Consider the following 9,433-nt stretch of genomic DNA (forward strand, 5'->3'; position numbering starts at 1 on the left):
TTTTATGTGTATCTGGTACTGAAGGCCAATATAGGTATCAGCATCCATGAAATCTGAGATACGTACTCTGACTTGAATTAAGTATTAAGCAACTCCTCATTTCTTTTTAGCAGAATATGAGTTTCAATTATATTCTTTATAAAAATAGTAATAATTTAATATTGTTTCCAGAAATGTATTGACACTTGTTTCAGACTCACGTAAAATGGGGTTTAAATCTTTATTAATTTTTTGTAAGGACAATAGGTCAAACGACGATTGGTCCAGCGATGATTCGTTTGATGCTTATCAAATGGTCTAAAGGCTGCTAATGGATGGTAGAGGCAAGGAACAGTAACGTTGCACTATCAAGCAGGACAATGCCCTAGAGACTGACTACATTACATATGATCAACACCCAAGCCCCCTCTTAATCCAAGCTGGAACGCAATGGCAGTTGATGACTCAGCGGGTAGACCTATAGGCTCCCCAACTCCACTTATCCTTAGCTTACAAGAATAGTGAGGTTGCAGCAACCATAGGAATTAATGAATTTGAGCGAAACTCGAACCCCAGTCTAGCAATCACCAGTCGAGGATGCTACCACTAGGCCACCACAAACCCATATGGTCTAAAACAGTGGTTCTTAATTAAACTTTTTCAATGCCCGAACCCCTTGATATGTCAGAAAATTTTCTCGTACCCCCATCCAATGTAAATACAATACAAATATATGAAAAGGATTAGTGATACAGACCTTGCTGAGAAATTATTAGATTTTCAATTACAGAAGAAAGGTACTTTTTTATTTCAGATGAAAAATGTCAATTAGTAGGATACAATGAATAATAATGAGTATTACTACATAATGCACACCAACACATTTTAGTGGCTCTTTTGCTGTTGTTTCTCATTAATTATACTGTTCAAACGAGGTTCTTTCTTTGAAAGTGCCAGACGCATGTCATCAATTGCATCCAAACGGTTTCTGGCTTTTGTTTTGATGTGTAGGAGCGTTGAAAAACCTGCCTCACATAAGTATGTAGTTGCAAATGGCACGAGGACCTCCAAAGCTCTCCTTGCTAACTGTGGGAATGCTTGGAGTTGTGCACACCAAAACATATCCGGTTGCATTTTTTCAAACTACATTCGGATTCTGTCATTGGTCTGCAACTCCACAAGATCATCTTTCATGATATCATTATCATCCATGGAATCAAGGTTGAAAAGAAATGGATCCCGTATCCATCTTTGTGCCACAGAACCTTCTTCAAGGTGAAAATACCCATGGAAGGACTGAATCAGTTCTTGCAAATGTTCTTTTACTTCACTCACGATGCGCCGCTCATCTTCAGCACTAGCAGCCTCATCAAGAGAAGGGAAGTTTGCAAAATTTCCACTTTCAATGCGCTTTATCCATATTGGAAGTTTCTTGGTGAGGGCAGATAACTTTTCTCTGGCAGTTCCTTGCATAGAGACATTCAGTTCATTGAGGTGTATGAATACATCTGCCAGATATGCCAGAGACAAAATGAACTCCCTGTTTTCAAAATGGTCAGCAATTTCACTGCCTTGATTTCTAAGAAATTGCATAATTTCTTCATGAAGCTCAAATACACGTGTAAGTACCTTGCCACGGGAAAGCCATCTCACTTCTGTATGGTAAAGAAGAACACTGTGCTCAGCTCCAATTTCTTCACAAAAAACATGCAAATAGACGGTGATTCACTGCCCGTCCTCTGATGAAATTTACAGTACGCACAACAACTGATAAAACCGTCTTCAATTTTTCTGGCAGCGTCTTTGTAGCAAGTGCATGACGATGCAACCCACAGTGAGTGACAGTTACATGGGGAACCTCTTTTTTCACTAGGATAGCAAAGCCTGATTTATTTCCAAGCATGATAGGGGCTCCATCAGTGCAAATTGAACCACACATGTTGAGAGTCATTTCGGGTTCCAAGAAGAACTCTTTCACAAGACTGAACACATCAGTTGCTTTTGCAGTAGTTTTCAGAGGTTTACAAAATAAGAATTCTTCCACCACTTCTTTCTCCTTCACATACCGAACAAATGCCATCAACTGGCTGCAAAAACTAACGTCAGTTGACTCATCCAGCTGAATAGTCACTCTGACAGGACTAGCTTTCAGGTCTGTCATCACCTGCTGCAAGACATCATGATTCATATCATGAATCCTTGAATGAATAATGTCATTTGACAGAGGTATCTGTTTAAGCTTCTTTTCAGCTTCTGTCCCTAACACTATTTTTACCATTTCTAATGCACAAGGTTTAACAAGCTCCTCTGCGATAGTGTGGGTTTTTTCTTCTTTGCACACAAAAGGGCAACTTCATAAGATGCTTGCAACAAAGGTTTCTCAACTGGCACAAAACCTAGCTTTAACAGGGTACCACTGCGATCAAATCGTTCCCGCTTGATCTTCAAGCTGTTTAAGTCATGTCAAGCATCTGTGCCTCCATGCCGATTTTTGAAGTGTTCATTGAGTTTTGATGGTTTGAGATTTGCATTTGCAAAGACTCTGCTGCAGAGGATGCACTGTGGTTGTTTAGTTCCATCTGCCTCAGTCATACAGGTAAAACCATAACGAATGTAGTCGTCGTTCCACTTGCGTTTCTTAGACATAGTTACTAGATCTTGATCAAACCAATAATACCTGGAAAGATGGAGGCCTGGATGTTATAACTGTTACAACATGTTACAATCGATATAAAATAGTGTATCACCACCAACACAATACACAGTTAACCCAGGGATGGCTCGAAGTGTATGTTATTGTGGGAGGGTAAGGCCATTTTTTTACCAACTGAGACCAATTTCTACCAACTCTGGACAGTTTGACCTTCTCAGGACATTTTTTTTACCAACTCAAGGGATTGTTTTGATCAACTCAGGTGATTGTTTGACCAATCCAGGTCATTTATTTACCAAAGGAATTTTTTTTACCAGTTCAAGCCATATTTTAACCAACTCAAGCCATGCTTTGACCAACACATACCAGTTTTTGACCAAGTCAGACCTTTTTTTGACCAACTCAACCCCGACCCCTCACCCTGGTCGAGCCATCCCTAAGTCCACTATATTCCTCCTCATGCACATAACAGTACCTTCAAAATTATATATCTTTTATCAATTATACATCTATTTTTGACAATATTAGTTATACCACACTAAAAAACATATTGTGACAAATAAAATGATGATCCAAAAATAAAAAATAACACACTCACCAGTAATTCACATCAATACTATCAACAACTCGAACACAAACAAAATGCAGACCCAATTCACACTGTTCACAATGACTCAACCACACACAGCACAGTGCACATGCACCATGTTTCAGAGTCAGGAACAACGCGAACACGAACCGTACGAGACATCAAGAAAACGTATATGAAACCATAGAAACATAAGAAAATAGTTTACAGCACTAATTTAAAAAAAATAATTTAGACAATTATAGTAAGAGAAATATTTGGAAAATACATGTTTTGCTTTCTCATGGTAAATATACTGAAGCTACCATTGCACTGGCTATCATGTCTCGTACCCCCCGGCTTAAGGTTTCGTACCCCTTGGGGGTACAGGTACCCCAGGTTAAGAACCACTGGTCTAAAACGACTAGTCCTCTAACGTTGCCAATGGCGTGTTTACTAAGAACCTTATGTAGCACTGATGAAAAAATATCTTGAAATATCCGACAGATGGTACACTTGCAATCTTACCTGCCAGTGGAATCAAGGCTGCATGGCTAGAACTTCAGGACATTATTCCAGAAGAAGGGATTCATGCTATCAATTGCTTCAACGAAAATAATGTTAGGAGAACTATACGGATAGTATTGCTAGCTTAGGAAATGCAACCTCCTTCTTGTTATCCACCTTTATTATGGCCAGTACCAAGCCCAAGAGAGAGAGATTCAACTTAATTGGGTGGAGTTGCTTCTCACATGGGGTAACTACGCAAGAGATGACGTCTCAGACAGCTCAGTGGCAGAGAAACTCTTTCAGTGTTCGCCGGACTGCAGCCCAGTAACGAAAATAATAACACTTCCGTTTTCTTTCAAGAGCTTTTTGTGAACAAGGTAGACTTTAACATTTACCATCATATAACGGTGTGAAATGCTGTATGTTTGTTGCGTTGATGGAGGCAAATATAAGCATCGGGAAATTAAAAAGGAAAAAATTTTAATTCTCAATAGTTCCCCTAAAAACAGGAATTACGAAATGAGGAAAACAATTACAAAATGTGAGACGTACATAAGGTTTGCAAAGTGTTTAGGTGAAACAGCATATTCATTTCCGTCTTTATACGCTCATTAAAAGTATTCAAATTATTAAGCAACGAGTATACTTAGATCACATAAGCGGTGACATGAAGTTCATGATAAACATATATCACCAGGATATTCAGTTGGTTGCCCTGACGACAAAAATTACTTCATCATCATCATAGTTAACGGGTGCAGCAAATCATTATGTCATATAAGTGATAATGAAAATTATGAAATATATGAGGATCAATAACAACCTTAATATAGATAAGCCATATATAAACCAAAATACGAGACTTACGTCCACTTGCTCAAGACATATATACAAATCTGGAAAAGATATAGGAACACGAATTTCTTAACTAGTTATGAATGAGGCTAAATTACATACCATTATTATAACAAAGACGCAGTCTTCAAATATACTTTGTTTAGGAAAATAGTTCGTCACTTTACATTGATGATAAAAAAACATAAGTGAATATGCAAAAAACTCTCCATTTACAAAACTCAGTTCAGTAGAAGAAATGCATCCTTATTAGTGACTTTAGATTGGTACGAACTAAATAACTATGGTGATTACGTAGTAATTTTCACCATCAAATGCCCCCCCCCCCCCCCCACCTTCTTTTTACGGTAAATCACCTGGTGTCACAGGAAGCAGGCAGACAGATCTATGCCTACGGGGAGGGTTTGGGGGAAGTGAGCAGACCTCCAAGGAGCAGACCTTCTCTCTCTTGGCCTTGGCCAATACAATAAGGGATAGAACTTGATATTCCAAGGACTCAAAATAAAGTCGAATTTTGGCATCGATAGTTATAGACATTACAATGCTGTGCTTTTACTTGAATTTTCAACTGATCAGCGAACTGCAAAATCAGCATAAGAATGTGGAAAAACTATTTGAATGCATTATTCGAGGAGAGTGTAAAATTTAACTGAATGGAAAAGAAAAAAAATAGAATGTGAAGAGAGAATCTTAACTGTTTTGAACGAGAAACATCGTGGTTTAAGTAGCGTGTTTGTTTAAGAGAGAGAGAGAGAGAGAGAGAGAGAGAGAGAGAGAGAGAGAGAGAGAGAGACGGCCATTATGATCCACTGCTCTCCTAAGTTTATGCTGTTGCGATAATGGGTAATCCCAGAACACAGCTTCTTAAGACATGGCGAAATTATCGTGACCTAATTTTTTTTTTTTTGCCTTTGTGCACACCCGGCATCTCTACCCTCAATGCATTGTCCATACACCCAGGTTCAAATGAATTAAATAGTAATAATTGTCTCCTGCTTCGTTCTTCTTAAAAATAACTCAACGTTTAGTGAATCCTTAAACATTGAGTTCTTTTTATTAGGAATATATCATCTCCTTCGAGCGAAACTCAATTGACTTGTAGATTCTCTTCAACCATTGAAAGATCTGAGATTTATTATGTTATGATTTATGCTTAAAGGACGTACTGAATAAAATACGAATAAGTGACTGACATTATTGGATTCTTTGTATTTCAAAATTATTTAAACCCAGTTAACACTGGCTTTTGTCGACACTAAACAACAGAACCATATTTCACAAAGTCTGTTTTGGATGAGCAGTTTTTAGTAATCTGCATTGTCACTATATAATGTTCTATCGATCTTTCTTAATTTCCCTACATTAACTGTTTGAGAAAAAAAAAAAAAAAAAAAAACCTAGGGAACTCACAATTGAAATTCTTTTTACAGAGTAGAACATTATCACTCAGCCATTTTTATAAACTTATACATATGTTGTTACTGTTAAAGTTATAATATTTAAGAATAAACTGTCTCTCTCTCTCTCTCTCTCTCTCTCTCTCTCTCTCTCTATATATATATATATATATATATATGTGTGTGTGTGTGTGTGTGTGTATATGTGTATCATCATCATCATGATCTTGATCATCTATATCAGACTTCACCAAAACTTACTTTGGGTTAATATGAACACAATCCGAAATATCGCATATTTATGTGAAATTTGAAAATCCCTTCCACAATGGAACACGACCGATGTTTTGTTCCGTACCTGTACGTATTATCTTTTCTTTGATCTTACTGCTGCGACCGCCGCTACGTTGTCCTACACGCCAGATTTATACATGTATTGACTCTGCTTCATAGTGTGAATGTCACAAAACTACCGTTAAAAGATCTCATGTTAAATTTTGGTGTTTGGCTTGTGTCTGCGATGAGTAAGATTACAGGATATTTATAAAAGCAGGGAAAACATAAATAGTATGCCGTGAGATTTAGTGATAGTGATATAAAATACAATAGAATTCAATTGACAACTAGCTTGAAAGTAATAATAAATAGTACATCGAGCAGAATTAAAGTGGAGTTAATATTTGTAATGTTGAGAGCATGAACGCATGGTCTAATCTTGCTTCGTATATGGGTCCTTAGTATCATCGTAAAGGTTGTATTAATTTGAAGTTTAACATATTTTTATAATAAAAATACAATTTTGATTATTCAAGTTATTGGGAGGGGGGGATGGAGATCATCAGGTATAGCGTTATTCCCCAGAAATTCAATATTGATTTCACTGAGTTATGATATGTTGCCTTTTCATTTCGGCAACCAATGAAATTGTAAACAGCCAGCGCTCTTTATCTAATGACTAGGAAATTTTATGTTGCCTCTTAATTAATATTAACCACTAATATTCAAACAGACATATTTCTCCAAAGCTTAATTACCACAGAAACATTTCATCTAACATAAAAAAAAAAATCTTTATTCAAAAATTAAAAAAAAAAAATATAATTAACAGTACATTTTGTTTCACAAATGATAGATAAACATTATAATCTAAGTATTCACTTTATAAATTGGTGTTATACAAAAGATTCTTAATATTTTCTTTATGAAAACAATTTTATATTCATTATTTCAAATATCTTTGAAAAAATATAGATTTGGTAATATGTAAAATACATTTCCAAAATTGAGTCATCAGACTATATGATATCCTCCGATGTTTCAAACCTTTACAGAAATGTAGATTTTTTAAATAAGAAATTATATCTATCATAGAAAAATGAGTAATTTGATTTGAACATTTCTTCTTGAGATTTAAGTTTTACCACTCTCTTCATTTTCAACCGTTTTTGGGGACAGATGAAATGTAAGAATTTGTCAGGTTGAAAGAATCTGGGAGCGTTAATAATTCTGGACCATGAAAAGCTTCATGGAAGAACGTTGTCGGTAAGACGTTGAAATATTGAATGAATGAATGATTATCTCGCGCAATTTCTGTCTGCTTTAAAATAACGCTGTGTTCTGAAATACTGGAATGTTCATAGTATTAATGATAAATGAGACAAAGTCTTCAATTGGATAATATTTTTTTTTTTTTCAATGAATCACTCATTGAGCAGGTATAAATTCTATCGTGTTCAGATCAGATTTAGCTAAAACCCAAAACTCTTCTCCACTTGATATGGCGGGAACACTTAATGGATTAAACAGTCACATCAGAAATAAGCCATTTACATTCGTGCAGCCTCGACACGCAGTGGAAGCCAAATACGAACACGTCTTCCAGATTATGGTCCAGACGTGTGGACGCATAATCCAAATACACAGATCTGGAACGGGGTCGAAATTAGTGACGACCCAAACAGTCTGTTTCTGGGTCTCTCAAGCGGCACCTCCCGAAAACAATTACTGTCTGGTGTAATCTGTTATGGTGGATAGTCAGAACCAAGCTTTTTATATCAATGTTATAAACACATTACCTTTCACCATGTGCATTAGGCTGGGTCATTGGCGGAATTAAAAATAGATGTAGGCTTTACCAAGAGGTTGACTATAATACATTCATTTATATTCTTTTTCAATTCATACTTCTTTTTTTTAATGTAATATCTTTATGGTATTTCGTTGTGGAAATAAATCCTCTTTAGTTCTACCTCAACAATAGATGTGATACTTTCTACACGAAAATCTATCAGCATCTTGCAGATTTGACATAACTTACTGTATAGCAGCAAAGTTTTTATTTGATACGTTTCATCAAATTACTGTATGATTCGTGTTTACATAATTTGTTATTTTTCAACATATGAAATAACACTTTGACGTAGGTGAGAAGGTTTCTATTTAAAGAGTAAATACATGAAACCAATAGCTTTGGGGTCTGAGTGACTGGCTAGATCTTTTGCTACATTATTAATTCCGAAGCTAATCGAACTCAAAAGATCAACAAGTTATTTATAATAAAATCTGAATACTCTCTCTCTCTCTCTCTCTCTCTCTCTCTCTCTCTCTCTCTCTCTCTCTGTATTGATTAAAACTGGCATGTGCATCATTATATGCTTCACATATGAGTATTCAGATGTACGTACAAACGTACACATGCCATTTCTCTCTCTCTCTCTCTCTCTCTCTCTCTCTCTCTCTCTCTCCTCTACACATATGCACTCATAGGCACGATAAATATTGCTTAAAATATTTTTCCTAAAATATAGGAAAATAAATTACCAATAATTTAGATTGAACATAAGAAAAAAAAAAATACTTTGAAATAATATTGCCCGTCACATAATAAATAAATACAAATAGATACTAAAACTTTTTGTTATAAACCAATTTATGAAAGAACACGAAATAGAAAAAAATCTTTGAGATGTTTGATCAGGAAAGAAAATGTAGAAATGATAATCGACTCCTAGAACGAAAACTGAAGAATCTTAGTTTGGATCGAGAAAAAAAGAAGAAAAACGTCTCTCACGATAGAGGCATGGGGAAGGAAGGGCATTATTAGAAGCTAACGAACTTATTTGGTAATTAAAATCATTTGCATAGAAATATTATTTGTACTCATGATTAATAAGGTAACCTTTTCGTAGATGTTTTATCAGTATCTTGCTAAAAAAAAAAAATATAATAATAATAATAATATTCCCGATATACAACTGTCAAAAAGAAAAAAAAATAATAATCCTATAAACGAAGACACATAGTACCATTTGAGAATATGATAAATCAATCAGATTTTATTGAGCATTCCCTTTGGTTTTCTTTTTTAATAATCTCTTATAATACCTTTAGTGCAGTAAAATTTTAAAATCTTGTCTTCTTCCAAAAGGGTAAAGGTAAATAATACATGTAATCTTAGAAAAATATTAACAA

General features: G+C 35.4%; 1 pseudogene; it reads right to left on the bottom strand.

Annotated features, from left to right (window-relative positions):
* Positions 1-864: 864 nt before the first annotated feature.
* Positions 865-2,625, bottom strand: LOC137617527 (protein FAM200C-like; annotated as a pseudogene).
* Positions 2,626-9,433: the final 6,808 nt, after the last annotated feature.

This window comes from Palaemon carinicauda, chromosome 23 (assembly GCF_036898095.1).
Source record: "Palaemon carinicauda isolate YSFRI2023 chromosome 23, ASM3689809v2, whole genome shotgun sequence".
NCBI classification, from domain to species: domain Eukaryota; kingdom Metazoa; phylum Arthropoda; class Malacostraca; order Decapoda; family Palaemonidae; genus Palaemon; species Palaemon carinicauda.